The following is a 24,993-nucleotide window of genomic DNA, read 5'->3' on the forward strand; positions in this document are numbered from 1 at the left end:
TCCTCTCCCCCAGCACTGACCCCCAGCACTGAACCCTCACCCCCAGCACTGACCCCCAGCCAGCATGACCCCCAGCTGACATGGCCAGGTGAATGCAGGACAAGAGGAAGTAGATCTTTGGTCTGCTAGGACAAGGCAGAAATCTGGGTTGTTTTTTTTTAAAGATTTCATTTATTTATTTGACAGCAAGAGAGGGAACACAAGCAGAGGGGGAGCAGCAGAGGGAGAAGCAGGCTCCCTGCTGAGCCGGGAGCCCAATGTGGGGCTCGATCCCAGGACCCCGGGATCATGACCTGAGCCGAAGGCAGATGCTTCACTGACTGAGCCACCCAGGAGCCCCTGAGAAATCTGGGTTGTTGTATGCAATTATTTATTTTTAACAAACTGCAGACCAAATAAAAAAATGTTGCTGCCCGAATTCAGCCTATAGGTCATAATTTTTATAACATCTAGTCTAAAACATTTGTTTAATTTTTGAAATAAAGTAACTGAGCTGATGAAAGGAGGACAAAATGGGCACTTTTTAAATGCATGAGAAGCAAAAACATGGATAACAGAAAACTGAGGCTTCATGTGCAGATGAAAACCAAAATATTGTTCATCCATCTCAAGCAGGGCTGCTGGAAACAGGATGGGGGTTCTCTGATGGCGTGGGGAGGGGACCCAGAGCCTGTGTCTGCCGGGAAACGGGAACTCCGTGCGTCTCTACGTGTGTGCAGGAGGCCCTCCTCAAGTCAGCACGAAGATCAGGTCCACGAAAAATGTTTACAGAATGTGCCTGAATGCTCGCCGGACAGCACTCCTAATCCGGACCCGTGTCTGCGGACCCTCTTGGCCACTGGCCCGCTGCAGGTTACAGCCACCAGGTGGCGGGGCTCTGGCACGCGAGTGTGCCTGGCGGCCCCGCTCTTTCTCCGACGCGTGTCCCTCGCTGCACAACGGGGGACGCACATGCTCTCGAGCACTTACTTGATCCTGTCATGAGTTCTCGCAAGTGGAGTGGATGCAAAATGTCCTCTCTAATTGTGGCCTTGATTTGCATTTCCTGCTTGATGCTGCTGAGCGTCTCCCTGCATGGAAGGCCGCCCGTGTTCCCGCTCTGAGTTCCTTCACCTGCTGTTCTGACCTGTGGTTCTGCACCATCCATTTCCTCGTGTGTGTGCCTCCGGCCTTCTCCCAGCTGTGTCCTGTCTTCTTCCTTTATTGATGAATAGAACCGCCTGATTTCCTGTGGATTCACCCATCTTTCCTTTTATGGGTGCTGCCTTTTGCCTGTTGCTGAGAAGTCCTTCCCCACGCTGGGGCACTCATGCGCGCTCCCGCATTCTCTTGTGGAAGTTCTGAGGTTTGCCTCCCACCTGGAGGCCCCTCATTCCTCTGGAGCTGACTCTGTGGTGTGAGAAGCGGGGAGCCAGTGCTCTTCTGTCCCCCACGGGAGCGCCGCTTGTCCACAGTGGTCCCCGCCCCCCTGGTGGCACTGCGGCCACGTGGCCACGTGTGCAGGTGCCCTCTCTCTGGTTCTCTGTCCCTCTGGTCGGTGAGTCTGCTCATCCTTCCTGCGGGGTCTCAGGAGCAGCTGGCCATTCCTGCTCTTTGCTTCTCCGTGTTACGTGTTAAAGTCAGCTTCTGAAGTCTCATGAAAAACTGTCAGGATTTTGACTGAAATGGCACTGACTGTGTAGATCAGCTGGGAGGAATTTTTCGCCATCACGGGCCATTCTTCCTGCTGTGAACGTGGCCTGTGTCTCCATTAATGCAGATTGTCTGTGGCTTCCAGTGAGTCTCCCCCACATTCCTCAGCCTGCCTTACGTCTGCACTTACGATTACGCCCAGGGGCCCTGATGACTTCTGTTGCTTTTCTAAGTGGCATTTTTAAATTTTATTTTTTATTAAAAATTTTTTCTAACTCCTTGTTGGTGTTGAGCAGAAATGCATTTGATTTTGGGTATTGCTTTGATAGCCAGTCACCTTACCAATCTCCATTTCCTGTCATTTATTTGTAGATGTTTAGGATTTTTTCTTTTTTTAATTTACTTATTTATTTTGGGGGGGCAGAGGGAGAGGGAGAATCTCAAGCAGACTCCCCGCTGAGGACGGCTGTGGGGCTCCATCCTGCAACCCCGAGACCGTGACCTGAACTGAAACCAAGAATCAGATGCTTAACTGACTGAGCCCCCCACATGCCCCCCCTTTTCGGGTTTTTCTGTGTGGACGTCATGTCATCTGGGAGTGGTAATGGCTTTGTCTCTTGCTTGTGCCTTCTTGTTTTACGGCCAGTCTGGGGCCTTCAGGACAGTGTTGAATGGAAGTGCGACAGGGTGTCCCGGTTTTGTTCCTGATTTTAGGGAAACACTGCTGTTTCCCTTTCCGGTGTTGGCACGACAACTAAGCAGTTCCAAATGTTAGTTCTTTTTTTACTTTTTAGAGAGGGGGTGCAGAGGGAGGGGGAGAGAGAATCCCAAGCAGACTCCCCGCCCAGTGCAGAGCCCGACATGGGGCTCGACCCCACAACCCTGAGATCATGACCTGAGCTGGAACCACGAGTCAGAGGCTTAACTGACTGAGCCCCCCAGGCACCGCCCCCCTCGCCCCCAATCTTAGCTCTGAATCCTCCTGTTGCTCTCCCTGGGATTAGAGGTGGGAAGACAAAGAAAAATATAAAGAGTAAAGACTCACCTGCACATCAGGGAGATGTGGAAATGTAACCTGGGGAGGTGCTGGCCCACGCACCAGGGGCTGCGACATGAAAAGGCTGCAGAAACCCAGTGTTTGGGAATGTGTGGAGCAAACGGGCGCTGCGCGGCGGGGGCCACGTGGTGGGGCCTGCCCCGGAGCCAGTTCACTCCCGGGCGTGCACCAGGATGCGTACATCAGGACCCCCGTGCAGGACGTCCCGGCAGCCGTGGTCCTAATGCACAAACCCCGGAAGTGCTCTAAATGCCCGTCTCCAAAGAGCACGAAGAGGTAACAGCTGCTGGAATATTCACACGGCGGGGAAGAGAACGAAGCGGTTACACGAGCAGGCGTGTGTGGCTGTCACGGGCGGGCCGAGCAAAGGGTGCGTATGGCCCGGTTCTGTTCCGCGGACACGGCCGCGCGGCTGGGCCTGGGGAGCGGCTTCCCGGCGGGGCGGGGAGCGTGCACGGCTCCTGGGGGCGCTGCAACGGTGTCTTCCTCGAGCCACGTGTTGGTCACACGGATGTGTGTGCTGTGTGCACTTTCCTGTGTGTATATTATACTGAAATCAAAAGTTTTAAAAAAGAGTAAACGAGAAAATTATAGAGACAGAAGGCAGGCACAGGAATCCAACAGCTGTATCATCAGTGAACCGAATAGCCCGACCAGGAAGCCCACACGGTGCAGCTGCCAGCGACGTTCTGGAAGCTTCCGTTGCTGGAGAGTCCTGTGCCGAGCGCCTGCACCACTCGGAGCCTGACCCGGGGGGGCGATGGAGAGACCCGGCTTGCGGATACTCCCGGGGCGCAGGGACCGTGCCTGTCAGGGAGAGGAAAGCAAGCAGCCCGCTGGGGGTGGGGGGGGTCTCAGGAGAGAAAGTGGGAGCCGCAGGCTTGTCCGGACACGCGGTCCTTCCAGGCCCGCTGGGAAAGCGCCAGCCAACCGCAAGGGGATGGTCAGCTCGTGTGTGTCCGCGGTGGGGGCAGGAGGGCAGCACGCGGCTGTGACAGTGACAAGGGCCGTCCAGCCAGTGCGGCCGACCTGAGAGTGAGCGGCCCCCCTAGCGGGCTGCACCCCGTGGCAGGCAGCGCACTCCGGGCCCCCGGGGACCCCGAGGTGCCTTTGGCCCCAGCCAGGAGTTACCCGGGCCGCAGGTCCCACATCCCTGAGTGGGACACACCCTGCCCGGGAGGCTCGGGGGGAGGGAGGGGGCTCCTCACAGTCACACCGACCACGGTGTCAGCCGCGCTCCCGGGACACGTGCTCCAGGTACCCTCTGCTGGTGTGAGGTGGCCTGGCCAGGCTTAGGCTCGGGCACAGCCCAGGGGCCTGTCTCTGGGTGGCTGGCTTCCTGTCCCTCAGGGGAAGCTCCTCGGGTTTAGAGCCACGTACGCAGGGTGGGGGAGAGGGGTGAGAACACCTTTTCAAGCTCTCGTGTTGGAGGATGACATACTGGGAGGGGACTCAGGAGGTCAGCGGTTCCTTCACATGGGGGGCAGGGGGACGGTGTGGCAGGGCACCGATATTAATATACCTCCTTGGACAGTGTCACCTGTTCCAAACGGTGAAGTTACAGGAACAGAGATTGCCTATTTTTCTGTATATGCTTCCTTTCAGGTTAAGAAAGTTGTCTTGTTTCTAAGAATATTTTGCTGAAAAGGTTTTATAAAGACTTCTTCTGCATGTATTGAGCGGATCATGTACGATTTTTCCATTCATCTGTTAATTTGGTGAAGTACATGGGTCCTTCTTTGCCTTCCTGGAAGTATCCCAGCTTGGCCGTGGTGTATGATTTTTTGCTACATTACTGTGGTTGGTGGGTAATATTTTGTGGGGGATTGTCTGCACCTGTGTCCAAAGTGAGTTTGGCTTCTAATTGTCCTTTGTCACATCCTGTCCTTGTGTGGTCTGCTCCGAATGAGCCAGGCTCCTGAGGGGTGGTGAATCCTCTCTGCTGTGTGGCAGAGCTTCTGCAAGACCGAGGTCGCGCGTTCTAGGTGTTCTCTTGGTCGCGGCCTGGCCTCTGTGTGGATCCACGATTAGGTCCTGGTTCTGTCTCTTTAAGAGCCACAGGCCCGTCAGGGTTTCCAGTCCTGCCTGGATACGGTTTGGTAGCTTCTTTTCCCAGGGAGTAATCTGCACGTGCTCGCTGTTTCCGTATCGCCGTGTCATCCCCTGCTTCCGCGGCTGCGGTCTTACCTGAAGGCTCGACGGAAGGGCCCTTTCCAAGTTCACTCCTGCTTTGTCGTCAGGATTCAGCCCCTGCCAGTACTTGGTCTGAGCGCCTCCCAACATGGCAGCTCGCGCAGCGGAGCGTGCCGGCAGGACGCAAGTCCCGGTGCTGGGAGGCTTCATCCCACGTGGCCCTCCGTGGCTCTCGTGAGCCCCTTCTGGGAGAAGCCCGTGGCGAGGGGGTTGCGCCGGGCTGTGAACCACGGGGGCATCTTGGGGCTGTCGACCACATTCTCCGTCACATTCACCTTCTCCGTTTCTTGGTGCAAAGGTCATACTATTTTCTTAGTTTTCAAATCTCTCTCTGACATGAAGTTCCCTTTCATTTCTAAAATTGTTTTTGCGTTTCTGTTTTCTTGACTCCTCCTAGCACAGGTTTCTCTCTGTTACTTTATTGCTGTTGATGAAGAGCCTGTGTTGGGTTGGCGGCTCACGTCCACGGTTCCTTTGCCTTCCTCGCCTTTATTTCTCGCCGTGTTCCTTGGGTTTATTCCAGTGTCTCTTTCTAGGTTACTGAGTTGACTCATTATTATTCTTTTAATTCTGTATTACTTTTTCTAAGCAAAGCTTCTTAATTTTGAGACCTGATTTCTGTCCTCAGACTTTCGGGCTCTCCCTGTCCCCGCTCTGCTCTGCTGCGTGCCGTGTGTTTGGGGTGCGGTGCTCTCCCTGATCAGTCTCAGCACCTTTAAATGTCCTTGTTCTCCTGTGACCCAGGAGTGAAACAGAAGGCGCTTTTACTTCCTAAATGCATGGCGATTTTATTACTGACGTCAGCTTCAGCACCTTGTGGGCAGAGGCCACGGTGTATGTGGCGCTGAGTGTCCGGCCGTTTCTGAGACTTGGATGGCGTCACGTCACGTGCCCTGGCCGACGCGGTGCCCGTCCCGCCAGCTGGCTTCCCGAGCCCGTCTCCGGTTCTCTCCGGCTGCTCTGCGCTCCCTCCCTCTGGCGGTCTTCCGTCTCACTGCGGAGGGGGCTTTCTTCTCACTCATCCTGCTCTGGATTCTGTGTGCTTCCTGGAGATCAAGTGTCGTGCTTTTCATCATTCTGGAGAAACCCTGGCCGTTAGTTTGCTGAGCGCTGCTAGGCTGGATCGCACCACCCTCCAGCATCTTCACCCTTGTTCTTGCTGCTTCTCTGTCATTTCGTGCTGCATCCTGGGTGATTTTTTCAGGCCCCCAGCTCTGCCTCCCCGCCCCGTCTGCTGTGTAACCAGCTCATGAAACTTTTCATTCTCTTTGGGGCGCCTGGGTGGTTCCGTCGGTTAGGCATCCGACTCTTGATTTTGGCTCAGGTCATGGTCTCAGGGTCGTGGGATCGAGCCCCATGTTGGGCTCTGCACTTGCTTGAGATTCTCTCTCTCCCTGTCCCTCCCTACCTCCCCCCTCCTCCCACTCGTGTGCACATGCGCACACGCACTCGCTCGCTCTCTCAAGTAAATCTTTAAAAAACAAAATTCTCTTCAGTTCCTTCCAAATCTGCTGCTCTTCTTGCTGGGTATTCTGTTCCTTGCATGGATTTCAGTTTCCTTTTTATCTCCAAACACTTCATATACAGCCGCTAATAATATCAAATAATGAGGATGATAATCACAGTAATACCAGAGTCTGCATTTCTTGAGGGTTGAATCCCACCACTTGCCCTGCTGCGTCTCATGCCCGGAAGCCAGTCTCTTGTGTAAATTTGGATCGTGGGCTGACGTTCGGGTGGGCCCTGTCCGTAGCTTCCTGCAAGTCTCCCCGGAGAGGTTCTGCTGCTGCCGGGAGTCCCAGAGTGGGACTGATCTGGGAATGTGTTAGTTCCTTTTTCTTTCTTTCTTTTAAGATTTATTTATTTTAGAGAGAGCGAGAGAGAGTGAATAGGGGCAGCAGAGGGAGAGAATCTCAAGCAGACTCCCCTCCGAGCACAGCACCCGACTGGGGCTGGATCTCATGACTCTGAGATCATGACCTGAGCCGAAACCAAGAGTCAGACTCTTACCGACGGAGCCCCCCAGGCGCCCCCAGGTTAATTTTCTGGACTCAAACAGGGACTTCTAAAGATGTCACTGGCTAATAAGAAGGTCTGCCGATAGGGGAAGGGGAGAGAATGTCACAGCCTTCGGTGTCCCTAATGACTGAGGTCACCTGGGGACACACATGTACTCTCGGGGAGTCTAAGCCGAGAAGACCCTCCCTCCCCAGCTCGTCCTTGTCAAGCGCTGTAACAAGTTTCAGACGCAGTTACAAAATGTGACTCAGAATTTGTCCTCGGTGACCTCGGCTTTCTGTTGACTCCTCTGCCATCCATCCACCTGGGGTGATCTCTGCTGTTTGAGAACCAGCAAAGTCACCATGTGAACAGTTTCGTTCAGGTGAGGCTTGTTCGCTGGCTGAAGAGCCCCCATTCACATGCGGTACATGGTACACACAGTAATGCCAGGCGTTTTAAAAAAGATGACGCTGACGTCTTAGTGTGTGATAGATCACATGTGCAGATTTTGGAACTAGAATCTAAACGTAAAGGAAAGGCTATTCGGTATCTAGAACAGGGTTATTCTCAGGGCTCATCTGAGGCTGTCTTCACGCTGTGTGGTGAGCCCCTGCCCCCAGCTCTGGTCCCAGCCCTGCACCTTCCACCACACACTGTGCATCTTCTCTCAGGTGGGCACTGGGAGCTCAGCGGGTCCTTTCCTGTCCATTCTGCTGGCACCCACAACCCTTCCTCCGTCTCCCCAGGCCCTGCCGGGGACCCCCTTTCCTCTGTGTCCCTCCCCCTTTCCCAGCCACTCACTTGTGGAACCTCCTGCTTCCAAGCCCCACCACCCTGCCTCTAGGCAGGCCGCACTGGGTTACTCCAGCGAATTCACTCCGATAGCCCGAAGGCCGTCCCTGCTCCCCTCTGCTCTGATCCCCTGCGGGGACTCTCCACTGACATCCACCTCCTCTTCCTCACGCTCTTCTCCTGCTACACCCGTTCTTTGGCTTCCCCACTGAGCCAGGTTCTGACTCGGCCTTCACACACCTACGTCTAGACCGCTCTTTCCCTCTTTGCCTGGTGAAATCCAGGTATCCTTCAACTTGGCTGTCACTTTGCTAGGGAAGCCGTCCCCTTCCCCGTGAGTTAAGACACCCGCACACATGCTTTTAACACACGGTCCCACCTTGCACACGGTCTTTGTGGCCCGCCTTCCTTAGCTCACATTGTGCTGCTGAGCTTTGCCGTTCGCGCTTGTCATTGGGTAAAGACCATGAGGGTTGGTCTTGGCTCCATTGGGTTCACAGCCAGCACGCTGTGGAAGCGCGTCGGAAGGAGGTGTGCACACATCAGGCACCACGTGGCATTGGAGATGGCACGTGGGCAGCGTGCAGCGGTCTTGGCCGGGCTGCCCCCAGGACCAGAGCACTTAGAAGGTGACTCGGGCTGGTGGGTGCTTCATTGAGAAGGGAGAGCAGGAATAGGAACCAGGGCTGAGCTCCGCACAGGCTTGTTCCAGCCGGCCCGGGTGACCAGCACCCCGGCGTGCCCGTCCTCTGACGCCGGCTTCTCCCTGCTTTTCCCCGTGGGGTGGAGCTGGGGGAGAGGGTGGGTTTTGTCCGTGGCCGCGGCAGCATGGTGGTTACAGCAGAGCGTCTCGCTGGGTCCTGGCGTGTCTCTGGAACACAGTAGAGGCTGTTCTGCCAGCCTGCACCAAAACAGGATGACTGTGTGTCATCCCAGAGCTGGGCGACGTGTCGGTGCCAACTTTTGCCTTGCTGCTGAATCATTTCATGGCTCAGCACATCTCAGAGTAGCATCTTTTCTTTCTGGAAGCCACCAGCCTGACAGCAGCAGGGACTGCTCGCTCATGAGCGCCCCTGGGACAGCTACATGGCTGCTTGGAGGGGACAGATAGGGCGCCTGTCCCTCTGTGCTTGTGTGGTTCTGATGCGGCCTCTCAGGGGCGCGTGTGAGAGCTGCGGGGCCGCGCGCACCCTCGTGGACCCTGAGCGTCTGGGGCTGCGTGCGGCCGCGGGCTCCCAGAGCTGCAACCTGTTCGCTGTGTGCATGGTTCCCCGTGTCACAATTTTGCTTATTGCCGTGGGGGTGTGTATGGGTCACATCTACGCCTGTGGCCTTTTGAAAATGAACCTCGAAATTTGCAATCACATGGATGGTAGGACAGGTTTATTTAACAAGAGTGCTCTTACTCCCGCTCATACCTCCACCAGGGAAGGGAGAGAGAGGCGCCGGGCCGCCCCCGTGTGCGGACACCTGCACGTTTTGGGTGTGACATGCGTGACACTTAACAGTGTGTTGTCTGTGGCCGCTGGAAAGATTGTTTCCAGGGCTGGTGGTTTGACGGCAGAGTTCACCCTCGGGACACGGTGGGGTGGTGGGGGCGGGCAGGGGGAGAGAGAATGCAAACAGGCTTCTTATAAATGAGATTGTTTGAAATGGTAAGTTCATCAGTTTGTTAAGGGCTACTGTAACCTAGCGGCTTAAGTAACAGAAGTGTTTGGTTACAGTTTTGGAGGCTGGAAGTCTGAAACCAAGATGTCTGCAGGGTTGGTTTCCTCCGGGGGCCGGGAGGGTGGCTGTGTCCAGGCGTCTGTCCTTGCTCTGCAGACGACCGTCTTTCCCGTCTCTCCACGTGGTGCCCTTCCTGCGTGTGTCTCCGTGTCCCTAGATTAGGGCCCACCCTGGTGACCCCATCTTCACAAGCTGCGTCTGCTATGCCCCCGTTTCCAGATGCGGCCTCCTTGTGAGGCCCTGGGGGTCAGGCCCTCAGTGTGTGAATCCAGGGAGGACATGATTCCACCCATAACAGTAAGCTGTCTTTATTTGCCAGGAGCTCTTGTAAAGCCCTGATTACTGCTGGGATTTGGGGGGATTAGAAGGGAACTGTTCAACCATGTACAGTGAGGTGCATTCTAGTCGAGACCTGTTGTGCCAGGCACACGCTGGTGGTGGCAGTCTGTGCGTGGCCCCCTGCCTCCGAGCTCATGCCGGACCAGAATCCGGAAAAGTGCGTTTCCTTTGCCCTGAGTGGCGGTGTCCATGCTGGTGGGTGGTGGTGGTGGTGGTCATGGACCCTCCGGGTCAGACAGGCTACGCCCGAGCCTGGTGTCCACGCCGGATCCTGCCTCGGTTCACCTCCCCTTGTCCCACCTCTCACCGAAGTCACCACGAGGAGGCTTCGTGCCTGACGGCACATGCTGGCATCCCTCGGCCGCAGTGCCTGGGCAGTGGCGGGATGGTGGCCCAGCAACGGCCCGGCTCACAGGGTCCAGGCTGTGGCCAGCAGCGGACCGCCCGGCCTTAACAAGAACAGTTGTGGGAAAAGAAGGAACTTGAAAAGGGAACGATGATAATTACTCATCATTTGTTCTTTGTCATTCAGTATGCATTTATTTCCAGAAAGAGATTGGTTTCTTCTTCTCCTTCCAAATTTTGTAGAAGAAAAAGAAAATTGGAAGTATTTAATAATTCTATCTAATTTCTACTCTGTAACTTGTGATTATATTGCATTTCCAAGAAGGAATTGGCTTTTTTTTTTTTTAATTAGGAAATACTTTAGGAAAAGAAAACACATAAAATATTGACCCCCCTGTACCTACTAACCAGTGGCGGAATTAATTCATCATTATAGGCACATTTGAAGCAAAAGAACTAGTGAAACTAAAAGCTTCTAAAAACCATGTAAATGGAAAAGGGAAGTGGGAGGAAGACAATCCCGAGAGAATGTCATATCTTAGCTTGTGCTGCCTGAGAGCTCCCGAGGCCCATCTCGCGGGGGCCACGTCTCACGGGGCCACGCTTGAGGTGTGCCCGCTGAATTCAGATGTGTTCTCACTGTGAAAGGTGCATCCATTCCAAGACTTAGTAGGAAAAAAAAGAATGTAAAGTATCTCATTAATGTTCTTTTATATTGATTAGAAGTTGAAATGATAATATTTTGGATGTGAATCGGGTTAAATAAAGTATGACTACATGATTTTTGCCTGTTTCTTGTTGCTTTTTTAACGTGCCTGCTAGGGGCTATACGACTGAAGGTGTGCATTGCATCTGTGGCCCATGTCATGTTCCCACTAGATGGTGCTCATCATGATTCTCAGGAGCTTCACGGGTGGAGGGAGGCAACATGGGACCCTGGGCAGCCCCTCATCTCCGAAACCTACAGCCCCAGAGCGAGTGAGGCGGGTCTAACGTGTGTCTACCCGCCGGACCCCTGGCCCCCTTTGTGCAAGTGCACTTGATACACAGAAAATGCTTACAACAGGGTCTGGCGAATACCGACCACCCATGAGTTTGCTGCTATTATTACTAAAATATCCAGTAGTAGCTCCTTTACAGTATAGACAGGGATTGTGTAGATAGTCCCCACCCAGAATTTTAAAAGGCTGTGTGTTCCACCGTGGAGATGCTTGGGCATGTCTACGCCAGGAGACAGGGTGGACCGCCCTTGCCTGTGGCAGGTGTGGCTGAGAGAGGCAGGGGGATGGGAGCCCCACGCCTCCCCGGGGTCGCGTTGGGTTGACAAGGCAGAGTGCATCTTCCTGGGCGGATCTCGTCGGTGGCTGCGTTCCTGGAGGGCCACCGGGCCGGAGGGCCAGCGGATTTCTCCGGCCACAGGTCTGCGGTGGTCCAGGCCGCCTCAGTGCCGTGCCCTGGCTGGGCTGTGGGAAGCTGCCACCCAGGTCCTCCTGTCACCTCTGGCCTTGGGAACGGCAGGCTGGCCACCAAGCTGCATCCCAGGCCCAGGCCCTCTCCCTTGTTGTATGGACCGGGCCCTGGACGCAGGCTCTCCCTTGTCGTATGGACCGTGCCTGTCTGTGCCATGGGAGCAAACACCAAGTGGCCGTGGGGCCCTCCCTGCTCCTCCTTCCCCCACTCTGTCCTTCCCCGTCCTTCTCTGTCACGGGAACGTTTGAGTGCAGTGATCTAAGTAGTGCCTTTCTCAGTAAATACTCTCTCCGCTGGAGAACACACTGTGGCGAGTGCCCCGGCCCCCCCGGCCGCCTCTTCCTTCTCGCTGCTCCTCCTTCGGCAGTTTCTGGGAGGGGCACCTGTGCTTCCTGGTCTACGTGAGCTTGTGTGGCCACGTGGCCCTTGCGGTCTCCGCCCCCGGCTGAGGGTCCGACCTCGAGTGTGGGCACCCCGCAACGTGGACCGTGCCTGCCATCTCTCTTGTTCCTGTGTCTGCCACCCCTCTCCCCGTCCCCTTCACAATCCAGTTCACCAGAGCCTGGCACCAGGGCGCCAGTGTCCCTGCCGGGTGGCCTCCAGCCCGGAGCAGTGGCCCCCAGGCAACGGGTGCCTGCGGAATAACGTCCTGCCCCGTGTCTCTCTCCACTTCCGCGGGCCGCTGTCTGATGTCGCTGCTGTGGAAGGAGCCGTGTTGCCCTGTTCCGCAGCCCTGCTGCCCAGGTCGCCCGCCGCGTGCAGAGGTGGCCGTCCCAGGGGCAGGGGCTCGGGGGCTCGGTGGTGCTGGGACTCCTGCTGTGGCTGTATCTCCTTAACCATTTTGTCAATTATTCTTCCCAGGACTTTGTCCTTTCAGCTACATTTGAAGTATATTGCCGTAAAGCTGTTCATAAACCCCACTTGGTCTTAAAAACCCTGCAGCATTGGGTTCTTTTTCCCGACGTTATTCATGCGTCTCTCTCTCTCTATCTTGTCTCTTGTCAAAACTCTGTCAATTTCATCGATCCTTTCAAAGAGCCAGCTTTCTGGCTTTCTGTACAGTTTTTATTTCATTAATTTCTGCTTTTTATGTTATTTCCTTTCATTTTCATTTACTTTTTGTTTCTCTAACTTCTTGAGTCGTGTTTTATGTCAATTGTTTTCAGCCTCTTAAAATTTTCTGCCGTACACTTAGGTGTAACCCTCGATCACTGAACTGTTTCAGCCTTTATAAGTTGTGATAGGAAATCTTTTTGTTACTATTCCATTCAGTGGATTTTTAAATATGTAAATTTTTTCACCACTGATAACTGTTTTGGATTTCTAAACCTATGGTGAGGGCACCTGGGTGGCTCAGTCGTTAAGCGTCTGCCTTTGGCTCAGGTCATGATCCCGGGGTCCTGGGATCGAGCCCAGGCTCCCTGGGAGAGAAAAGGCTCTCTGCTCCACGGGAAGCCTGCTTCTCCCTCTCCCACTCCCCCTGCTTGTGTTCCCTCTCTCGCTGTGTCTCTCTCTGTCAAATAAATAAATAAAATCTTTAAAAATAAATAAATAAATAAATAAATAAATAAATAAATAAATAAACCTATGGCGATTTTATCAAATATCTTTTTGTTGCCTTTTAAAATTATTATTTTTTTTAGCTTCAGTGTATTGTGGTCAAAGAATATGCTCCGACTGCTGCTTGTCTTTGGAAATGTGTTGAGACTTGCTTTATGGCCCAGCATCTGGTTCAGTTTTGGAAATGTCCTATGTGTCTTTGAAAAGATTATATTCTGCACTTGGTGGGGACAGTGTTTTGTGTAGGTTCATAAAGTTTATGAATCATGGTATTCAAACCCTCTATATCAGGTTGGCAAAGCACAGCCCATGGGCCAAATCTGGCTCTCCACCTGTTTCTTTCTTTCTTTTTTTTTTAAAGATTTTATTTATTTATTTATTTATTTATTTGACAGAGAGACACAGCGAGAGAGGGAACACAAGCAGGGGGAGTGGGAGAGGGAGAAGCAGGCTTCCCGCTGAGCAGGGAGCCCAGGACCCTGGGATCATGACCTAAGCTGAAGGCAGATGCTTCACCGACTGAGCCCCTCAGGCGCCCGCCACCTGTTTCTATAAATAAGATTTTATGGGATCCCAGAGACACTTGTTTATTTCCGTGTCGTTCGTGGCTGTTTTGCACGAGGACAAGGTTGAGTAATTGTGGTAGAGACCATTTGGCCTAAAAAAAACGACAGTATTTCCTGTCTGGCCCTTGCCAGAACATGTGTGTGCCTCCTCGTCCTTATTGATGTCTTTCTTAGATGTCCCTGCTATATCAGTTAGGAAAGAGGTCCAGTTATCTCCGTGGATTTGTCTTATCCTTGCACTGACATCCACTTGCTTTATGTATTTGGGGGCTGTGTTATTAGTGATACAGTTTCTAAATTGTATCCTCCTTGTGGCTGGAGTGTTTGCTTCACTGACAAAGGCGTCTACCCCCCCCCCCATGATGCTGTGGGCTTTACCTCTACTTAGAAATTCACATAGAACCAGCAGCTGTGGGTCAGCATGTGCCTGCAGAGCTCCTCTTGCTTTTAACCTTTCTGTCTCTTTATATCATAGCTGTGCCTCAGAAGTAGCATATGATTAAAGTTTTTTTAAATTGAAGTTTGACAATGGTTTTTTTAAAGTCTGACAGTCAATTAAACTTTTTTTAAACTGGAGCCTTTATCCAGTTTCCTTTAAATGTAATTACTGATGAAGTGAGTTTCAGTCTGCCACCTTGTATTTTCTGACTGCTTTATCTGTGCCGTATATCCCCCTTCTTTCTCTTTCCTTGCTTTTTTTTTTTTTTTTGAGGTAATTACTGATCCTTTCATTTTTATGCCCTCTAGCAGTTTGGAAGTTACAGACTTTTCTTTTGATGGTTTCCTCAGAAATTACAACATTCATAGTTGTCAATTATCTGACATTAACCAGTTCTTTACTCTTGGGGATGATCCAGGGACTCGGCACACACCGAATGCCCCTTCCCAACACATGCGTGGTTGCGTGTTTAATTTTTTTTTAACCTCATCAGATATTCTGCTGTATTACTTCTTGTTTCAAGTTTGTAGATGTATTTGCCACTCTCTTTGCATTTTATTCTGTTTTGCATCTCTGGTTTTCCATGTGAGAGCACTTTTCCTGCTCGAAGCCTGCGTGTGTTAGAGATTCCTTCGGCTTGATTCTGCTGCTGGAAAACCCTTCCCATTTCTGTTTGTCTGAAAGGCTGTTTGGCTTTTCAGAGGCATATTGCTGGTTGGAGACTTCTCGGGTGGCGGGGGGGCCCTTCTAGCACGTTGAAGATCTATGCACGGGCCTTTGCCATCCTTTGTATGCTAAGAAACCATTGCCAGGCTCTCTCTTCTGTGAAGGTAATCTGTCTTTTCTGTGGCTGCTCTTAAGATCAAAATTAAAACCCTTTGTGCTTCAAAGGACACCATCAAGAAAGTAAAAAGATAAAACCCATGGAATAGGAGAAAATATTTTTTTTTTTAAAGATTTTATTTATTTATTTGACAGAGAGAGACATAGCGAGAGCAGGAACACAAGCAGGGGGAGTGGGAGAGGGAGAAGCAGGCTTCCCGCGGAGCAGGGAGCCCGATGTGGGACTCGATCCCAGGACCCTGGGATCATGACCTGAGCCGAAGGCAGACGCCCAACGACTGAGCCACCCAGGCGCCCAGGAGAAAATATTTTCAAGTCACATACCTGACAAGGGACTTGCATCCCTCTCACGAGTCCGGGACTGGGCTCTTGGCTTTGTTGAACACTGGGAAGGGGTGAGGAGGAGGAGGGCCCTGGTGCCCCTGCAGCGTGGGCTCCGGCAGCGCCCCGAGACAGCCTTCCCCTGCGCCACGGCCCCCACGCCCCCCCCATCCCCATGCAGACAGCACCCCATCTGCCCCACATGCTGGAGCATCAACTGCTGGTCTGGAGACTTCTCAGGCACCTCCTGGCCTCCAGAGCTGCTTCTGCCTCAGCCCCAGCTGAGTGTCAGGAGAAAGGGGACTTCGGGTGGTGAGCTACTTAGGACAGGACGTCAGTGATGTTCCTGACCTCACCAAATAAATCGGGAAGAGATCGTTAATTGAGAAGAAGAAGGGCCTTGAGTGTTTCAAGGTGTTTTCAGCACGTGGCGTATCTTCAGGCACTGGCTTGTCTTTTTGCTAATTAGCTGCAGGCTCGCCATTCTCGGTTCACGTGGGCAGCGCACAATCCCAGTGTTCTTCTAAAATAGCAAACGGGCTTCTAATGAGATGCTTCCATTGACAGTGACTGATCCGAGACTGGAAAGAGAAAGGTAAGCGCTTTTGTTCTTTTCAAGAGCTGGCTTTAAGTTAGCTACGTGGTAGTCAGGCCCATTCTGGTGACGTAGGTCCTGCCTTAGATTTACTTACAGCTCGGAGCTTCTCAGACCAGATAGACCATTTAAGTCCATTGGAGAGGTGCACTTGGGATTAGTGGAAAATTGAATTAAAAATCCAAGGTTTCAAAAAAAAATTACAGGGTTTCACCCCCGACTTTTAGCCATGATGGGGAGACACGGACTGGATTTCACATCCTGCCTGAAGTAGCAGGAAGGCAAACAGGTGTGCAAGGCTGTAGGTTCCAGAGGCTGCACAGCAGGGCATGGGACAGTTTGTCCCTGTGAGGGGAGCCCCTGGCCTCCCATACTATTGCCCACAGTGTCCAGCTGAGCACAAGGAGAAGGAGCCCAGGACCAGCTGGAGACACTCTGGCATCAAGGGGTTCCACCGAGGCTAGAATTTGTGGGGAAACAATGGAGATGAGGAGATTGTGTAGAGACAGGGCTCCAGAGAGCTCAGGAGGGGGTCCTCCTGGTCGTTGGGTGAGCACTGATCTGTGCATATGTGTGCAAATATCACCAAGATGAGAGGAGAAAGCGCTGGAGAGGAGTAGGTTCTGGTCATTCACCCAGGGCTGGGAATGAAGTTTGTGTTCTCACCCGACCTCACAGTTCAAAGGGCGTGGGGTAGAGTCCTCAGAAGGTCATTGTCTTAGCCCTAGATGCGGCCTGCTCAGGACTCAGCTGACAAAGCTTATGGCAAACCTTGAAACATCAGACTGATTCTAAGTAATTTAACTACGTCCCCGAGTAAAGCCTCACCAGAAGGACTGCAGCAAAACAGCCTCCAACAACATGAAGTTCACAATCTCTGGAGCCAGTCAAAAATCACTTGCCCTACAAATAAGTGGGACAATATAACCCAAAAGAGGAGAGAAATCAACAACGAGAAACAGATCTGGGTGGAACCGCATCTGTCCAGACAGTAGGATGAGCAGGAGAGGATGTTAAAATGTCAATTATAAATACACTCCATGTGTTCAGTGACACAGAGAAAATGTGAACAAGGAGAAAGCAGAAGGTATGGAAAAGACCCAGTGAGTCTTCTAGAAAATGCACTAGATGGGGTTCAGACTAGGTCAGACTTTGTAGAGACAAGACCAGTATTCATGAAGAGATAGCCCTAGAAACTTACTACAACAAAACCTGGAAAACAGTGGGGATAAAAAAAGGAACAGAGTGTGGGTGGGACCATATCAGGTGGAATAGCATATGAAATTGAATTCAGAGAAAGAGGTGTGTGTGGTGGGAAATATTTGAAGAAAATAGAATTTTCCTGATTCTGATGAAAGCTCATTTCTAAGAAGCTCGACAAGCCCCAAGCAGAAGAAACGGGAAGAAAACTACACCAGTGCACATTGTAATCAACTTTCTGGAAATTTTAAAAGCAGAAAAATCTTAGAAACAGCCAGAGGCAAAACCCTACTATGCACAGAGGAACAAAGATGGAATTCATGGCGCACTTCGCGTCAGAAACTATGTAATCCCGATGATGGAGGAGCATCTTCCAAATACTGAGAGGAGGAAATCTTCAAGCTACGGATCTAAAGACAACAGAATATCTATCCAAAGTGGAGGCAAAATAAAGACTTTTCAGAGTTCAAAAGCTGAAAGAATGTATCTCCGGCATACTCTCTTTAGGGACTGTGCAGGGGCTCCTTCAGGGAGGAGCCAGAAATTTGGATCTGAAGGAATGGAGAGCAGCAGAAGTGCAGGCAAGTAGAAAAGACCTTTGTCCCCTTGTGTTAAAAAAAAACCACCAAAAAACAGATGATTTACTGTTTAAAGATAATAATGACATCTTGTAGTTTGCAATGTAAGTGGAAATAAAAGGTTTGCAACAATGTAGCACAAAGTCTAGGAGGAACAAAATGGAAACTGTTGTAAAGTTCTTAAAATGAACAGGAAGCATTAAAATATTGGAAAGTAGACAGGGATGTAGTGAAGGTGTGTTGTAAACCCTAGGACAGCCACTAAGAAACAGCAGGGAGGTCTAGTAACAAACTGTGGTAGAAATAAAATAGAATCATTAAAAAAATCATGAGTCCAGAAGAAGATAGAAAAAAAAAATGAAGTAAAGAAATTCAGATAGGACAAATAGAAAGATGATGGATTTAAACCCAACCATACTGACAATCCCATCAAATGCGGATGGCCTGAAAATTCCAAATAAGAGACATTTTGTCAGAGATTGTCAGATCAAAAAGATTAAAGTGCTATCCACATTAAATATAAAGACAGTTTATTTTTTTCATTTTTTAAAAAGATTTTACTTATTTGAGAGAGCACACGCATGAGCACAAGCGGGGGTGGGGGAGGGGCAGAGGGAGAGGGAGAAGCAGACCCTGCTGAGCAGGGAGCCCAGCGTGGGACTTGATCCCATGACCCTGAGGTCACGACCTGAGCCAAAATCAAGAGCTGGATGCTTAACTGACTGAGCCACCCAGGAGCCCCAAAAGACCCAGTTTAAAGGAAAAGGTTGGAAAGAGCCGTACTGCACAAATGCAAATCCGAAGATGGGTGAGTCAGGTAAGTTAGATTTCAGGACCAGAAGTATTTCCAGGAGTAAGAATGATATGTTATCCTGGTAAAGGCAGTCAGCTCATCAAGAAAGCATAACATGTTGAATAGGTATGCACTTAATAACAGCCTCAAAATAAAAGTAGCACAAAATGATATGCTTGAAAGGAGACCTACAGATGCAGTCATAGTTGGGGACTTCAGTGCTCCTGTCTCAGTACTGATAGGACAAGTAGACATAACATCAGTAAAGATGTAGGAGACTCGGACCGCGCTATCACCCACCTCGGCCTGCTTGGGTTTATAGACTAGCACCCCACCCGGCGGCGGCAGCAGGACTCGCGTGCGGAACATTCACCGAGACAGACCATGTTCTGGACAATAAAACAAGTCTCAGAACACGGAAAAGGACTCAACCATGCAAAGTATGGTCTCTGACCAACAGAGAATTAACTAGAAATCAGTGATTGAAAGATATCTGGAAAAATCCCCAAACACTTGGAAACAAAATAAGCACACTTCTCAATAGCCACTGGTTCAAAGAGGAAATCACAAAGGAAACTAGACACCATTTTGAACTTAGTGGAAGTCAACACATAATGTGTCACAATTTGTGGAATGCAGGTAAACCAGTGCTTAGAGAGATTTATAGCATTAAATGATCATACTAGAACATAAAACTTCTCAAATCAATGATTTCAGCTTCAACCTTAAGAAAAAGCAAACTAAAGAAAGAGATAACAAAGAGCAGTGATTAAAATTGATAAACCCCTAGTTAGACTGATCAGGAAAGAGAGAAAGAGAAGAGAACCACCAAAATCAGAAACGAGAGATGAGAAATCACTACATATCCCATAGGTGTTAAAATGATGGCAAAGGAATATTCTGAAAAACTTTGGGGAAATTTTAGAACATGGATGAAATGGACAAATTCCTGAAAAGATACAAATCACTAAAACTTACTCAAGTCAAAATAGGTAACCGGAATAACCTTGTATCTATTGAAAAATTGAATTTATATACAAAAGTCTTTCAACAGAGAAAATGCTTGGTCCAGATGACTTCATTGATGAATTCTATCAAACATTTAAGGAAGAAATAATACTAATTCTGCACAAGGTCCCCCAGTCATTGGAAGAGGATGGTTGAGTACTTCTCAACCCACTTCATGAGGCCAGCATTACCCTGATATAAAACCAGGCAAAGACTGTAGACCAGTATCCCTCATGAGCAAAATCCTTCATGAATTAGAACATTTTAACAAGTCAAATCCAACAACGTGTAAAATGGACACTGCATCATAATCAAGGGGGATTTACCCCAGGAATGCAAGATTGGTTTAACATTTAAAATCAATCACTGTAGGGGCGCCTGAGTGGCTCAGTCACTGGGCGTCTGCCTTCGGCTCAGGTCATGGTCCCGGGGTCCTGGGATCGAGCGCCGCATCGGGCTCCCTGCTCAGCGGGAAGCCTGCTTCTCCCTCTGCCTGCTGCTCCCCCTGCTTGTGTTCCCTCTCTCGCTGTCTCTCTCTCTGTCAAATAAATAATAAAAATTAAAAAAAAAATCAATCACTATAATTCACTGTATTAACAGACAAAAAAGAAAAACCGTGTAACTATCCTAATGCAAAAAAAAAAAAAAGCCCTTGACAAACTTTAATACTCATTTATGCTAAAAAACCCACAAGCTCTCAGCAGTCTAGTAGTGGGCACCTGAGTCTGATAAAAGGCATCCGTGCAAACGTACAGCTAGCACTGTACTTAATGCTGGGGAACCAAGGGCTTTCCTTCTCATATCGGGAGCAAGGCAGGCATGCCTCACCACTCCTGCTCAACATTATGCTAGAAAAGTGGCAAGAAAAATAAATAAAGGATGTACAGAATGGAAAAGAAGTAAAATTGTCTTTATTCAAAGGTGGCATGATGGTTTATATGGAAAATCCTAAAAAATCTATTAAAAAGCTACTAGAATGGGTGGAGTTAGTGAATTTACAGGGTACAAGGTCAATCTAACAAAATTAATTTTATTTCTGTATACTAGCATTGAACAATTAAAAGCTGTAATAAAACACCATTTATAAGAGCTTCAAAAATATGAAATTCTTATGGATAAATATAAGCAAAAAGTATGCTGAGAAATTAAAGACTAAATGGGAAGACCTATAGTCTGTTATTGGCCAGAAGGCCCAATGTTACTGAAATGTTAATTCTACCAAAATTGATCTGTAGATTCAGTGCAATCACGATCAAAATCCTGGCAAGGGTTTTTGTAGAAATTTACAAACTTATTCCAAAATTTACACAGAAATCCAATGACCTAGAACCGCCAGGATGATTTTAAGAGACAAAAGATTACCTGATTTTGAGACTTTCTCCACTGCTATAGCAATATAGACATTGTGGAACTGGCAAAAGGTATACATGAAGATCAACGGGACAGAACAGATTTCAGAAGCAAACCCACACGTTTATGGTCCATTGATTCCCAACGAAAGTGCCAACGTGATTCAATGGGGAAAGGAGCCAGGACTCTTGGACCCTCGTGTATATATATACACATATATATATGTGTTCGTTGTTCAAAAGCAACGAACCTTCGCCCTCCTTCATCCCCTATGGAAAAATTAAAAATGGATCACAGACCTGAGTGTGAAAGCTGAAGCTGTAAGATCGACAGGAGAAGAAATGCGGTGTACACACAGAGTGGAGTGTTATTCAGCCTTAGAGGCGACGTTCGGACCCACGTTACGGCCCGGATGAACCTTGACGACATCGTGCTCAGGGACGGGAACCAGACACAGGAGGATGAAGCCTGTGTGAGTCCACTTAGACGCGGGCCCGGGGACGACCAGAACCACAGGTCCCGGGAGCAGTGGGAGCCAGCGTGGGGGCGGACGGGTCAGTGTTTCCTGGGGACAGAGTTCCTGGATGTGGACACTGGGGATGGTGGCAAAACAGTGTGGACGTACTGAACACCACTGACCTGGACACTTAGAAATGGTTAAGATGGGAAATTTCTGTATGTTTTGCCACAGTTTAAAACAAACTGAAACAAGAGCCACATTTAGCCAGCGAGCCTGGGCTTCTGCTTTGTGGACGCCCGGCTGGCGCGGTGCCGGAGAGGGGGCTGCGCCCATGGGTCGGCAGGGGTGGCTGCGGGTGGGGCTCCAGTGTAGGGGCGATGGGGGGCCTCTGCCTCCAGAGGCCCGGAGGCCAGAGGCTGCCCTGCTTCACGTCCCAGAGGCGGCCACCTTCAGCTATCCCCGCGCCTGCAGGGGACGAGGAAATGTGTGACCTCCGGGTCTCTCTGGGTTTGTTCCTCTCCAAGCCATCTGTTGCGCCTCCTTATCAGGCGGTGGGGAGGGAGGAATGGCACTTGAAAGGGCCCCAAATAGGCCGTATCCCTGATTTTGCCTGAGTCGGTGGCATCTTCGTGCACAGCTCTCAGCTTCCCTGGGGTGCGCGCCGTTTGATTTGGAGCCAACAGCATGTGCTGTGGCCAGCGTGGGGTTTCCAGTCCTCCGTAAGCAGTCGTGTTCGTGCCTCTCACTTTCAGACTTCATGTTGGAGCCCGTAAGGACGATTGTCCCACCAGCCCTGCTGCCCCGTGCCTCAGTGAGTCAGATGGAGGTGCGGGGACATGCGTGCACGTGTGTGTGTGTGCGCATGCACGTGGTGATTCTGTTCCCTGTGATAGCGCTGGACTGGGTCCGCACCGGGATCTGGCGCTGGCTCGTGCTGGCAGGCGTGGGCGCCCAGCCATGAGCGCACCCTGCCTGTCCAGCCTCGACGGCACTAAGGGAAGCACGGGAGGCCCCGCCGGGCCTTACTGCATCGTCGGCTGATTTTCTTGAGGAGGTAGATACTTTAAAGGTTTCCTGTGGCCAAAAGGGTATTTATTATAACCAGTCCCTGTTTGTCCAAAATCCAGTGATTTCGGTAATCTGATAAAGTGCTTTCCCTTCTGTTCTTTCCCGGGCGGGATAAACTGAGTTAGAAACGGGGCCACGCTGAAAGCCACGCACGGTCCAGGGCCTTCTGTGGGGGCCCAGTAGCCGCTGACACCCACAGAGCCGCACCCGGACTTGGTTAGCAGACCTGGAAGGCCAGGAGTCTGTCCGTCAGGAGACGGAGCGGTGGCCATCCAGCTTTGGCGTCTAGGGCTGGACGGGTGACCTGGAGGCCAGTGTGCGTGTTTGCCGTGAGGAGAGCCCATGTTTGCATGGGGCGGTCTGCTGCTGATGGGCCTCCCCCTGACCCCCCGCAAAGCCCAGTGATAACCAGCGGCGTTGGGGGACATCACCCAATCCGATGGGTGCTGGTTCTCCTGGGCCTGAGGGTAGAGCCCGTGCCTCCAGGGACCCGGGCCTCTCTCGCATCCTTCCGTGTCCCAACTCCCAGCACTCAGGGACCTTCCTCTCAGGTTCCCTCCTGCGCCCATGCTCATTCCTGGGGTCTTCCACCACTGGGTGACGAGTGACAGGTTCCTTTTCTGTCAGTCGAGCCGTGAGCACAGGGCCTCCGCCTGCCCGGGCTTCTTTGGGCCTGGGAGTCGGCTGTCTTTGCGAGAACTTTCTGCAGAGAGGCCCGGACATTGTGGGCAGGAAGTTTAACCTCCTGAGTGGTAATTGCAACAAACAGTGTGCTGATAGCTACCATTTGGTAAAAACAAACAACTCTTAGGGTTTGAGTGGGGTTGATGGAGCCTCAGACTTTCTACACTTGGAGTCACTCATGGCTTATGTAAAACACAGGCACCGCTTTAGTTTTCAAACTGAAGTTACTTTGTTTACGGTCTCCTTAGAGTCAAGTATTTCATTATGAGCCCTTGTTTGCTAAGCGGGGATATAGATGTGATCCCCTCGCTAACCTACCCACTACTCTGAGCAGCTCATCTCCAGCGTTCTGAATCAACAAAAGGTCATCTGCTTTTCTTCACTGTTGGTGAGTTCATAACACTGCTTGGGGTCTCGACTGTGAAATTGTTGCAAGCTACTGGTTGTCTGCAAAAGGAAATCAAGCCATTCCGTGGCCTCCAGTGGAACTCTTGGTGTGTGCCTTTCCTTTGATTATGGTCTGGCCACGGTGGCACAGCGCTCAAGCCTGAGAGGTTCTCTCCCTCCTCAGGGCTCCGGCCAGGGGTGCTGGCCCCCCGTGTGCCGCTGAGAGCCTTTGGATCCGTGAAGCATGTTGCATCATGCACGGCAGGCACATGTCCCTGACGATGTCTTGTTTCTGGGGGAGAGTGGCCACGGGTCACTGGCCATCAGCCAGACCTCTCCCAGCAAGATGGAATTTGGGGAGGGCGGAGATGGAAATCACTTTGATCTCCCTCATTTCTGGGGTTGGGGACTGCAAAGTAACACTTGAGGCTGGCAGAAAGAAGGGGAGGAAGAATGGCAGGTTAGGAGCATTGTGCTTTCCAGGCCTGGTAATAGCTATGGGACCCTTCCCAGATCTGATTTATAACCAAGCATCCAGTAAGATTAAATCAACATTCACAAACCAAACGACTTTTAGGTGTGTGTGTGTGTGTGTGTGTGTACAGTGGACCACTTTTTTTTAAGTTTCAGAGGTAGAGTTCAGTGATTCATCAGTTGCATATAACACCCAGTGCTCATTCCATCATGGGCCCTCCTTCATGCCCGTCACCCGGTTACCCCATCTCCCCACCCACCTCCCCTCCAGCAACCCTCAGTTTGTTCCCTAGAGTTAGTCTCTTATGGTTTGCCTCCCTCTCTGATTTCATCTTATTTTAAAATATTTTCCCTTCCATCCCCCAGTTCTTCTGTTTGTTTCTTAAGTTCCACATATAGGAAAGGCATAGCAAAACCAAACACAATAGAGATGATGTGCGACAGTGACCACCCCCCACAAAGCTGATAATCCTCAACATGGAAATAAAGCAAATCGTTCGTTTATGGCCTGACCGGCACCTCTCAAAAGATGTCGAAATACCTAATAAACACATGAAAACAGGCGTGCAACTTCATTAGTCATCAGAGAACTGAGAATTAAAACGCACTGATGTGGAGTCTGTACGGAGCCAGGGTTGACGAGGGCGTGCAGCTGTGGAGCGCTGGTCCATCATGGAATGTGACGTGCACCCCAAAGAGGGCAAAGGGCCTCACCGATCACTCAAACCCACTGTGGCCACGTGTCCTGTGGACCTCAACCCAGGCCGTAATGCAGGGAGGCGCCTTCCTAGCTAAGATCGCAGAGGGCAGGGGGAGGGATTGCTCTCCAAGAAAGCAGGGGAGGTAGAAAGGCCAGGGCACCTCCGGCTCCAGGTGCCTGGAGCTCTTGGTGTAGTTCCCACTGCTGTGGGAGGAGGAATTCCTGACCCTGCAGGTGGTATGAGGGGGCCAAGCAAAGGGCTCAGACTCTGACCGGCCAAGTTGTGTCTAGAGAAGGCAGATATCCTACAAGGTGAGCTTTTTTCCTGAAAAAACAAATCTTATCAGTGCTCAGGGTAATTGGTTAGACTGTTGTTACCACCGTAGAGACAAAAGGTTAGAACTTAATAA

The 24,993-nt window shown here is 50.9% G+C and overlaps 1 protein-coding gene across 1 annotated transcript in view; it reads left to right on the forward strand.

The window, feature by feature from the left end:
• AGPAT3 (1-acylglycerol-3-phosphate O-acyltransferase 3) overlaps window positions 1-24,993 on the forward strand; it is an 89,559-nt gene that overhangs the window by 5,588 nt on the left and 58,978 nt on the right. The window lies entirely within an intron of this gene.

The sequence above is a fragment of the Leptonychotes weddellii genome, chromosome 1 (assembly GCF_054177405.1).
Source record: "Leptonychotes weddellii isolate Sample4059 chromosome 1, ASM5417740v2, whole genome shotgun sequence".
Classification (NCBI taxonomy): domain Eukaryota; kingdom Metazoa; phylum Chordata; class Mammalia; order Carnivora; family Phocidae; genus Leptonychotes; species Leptonychotes weddellii.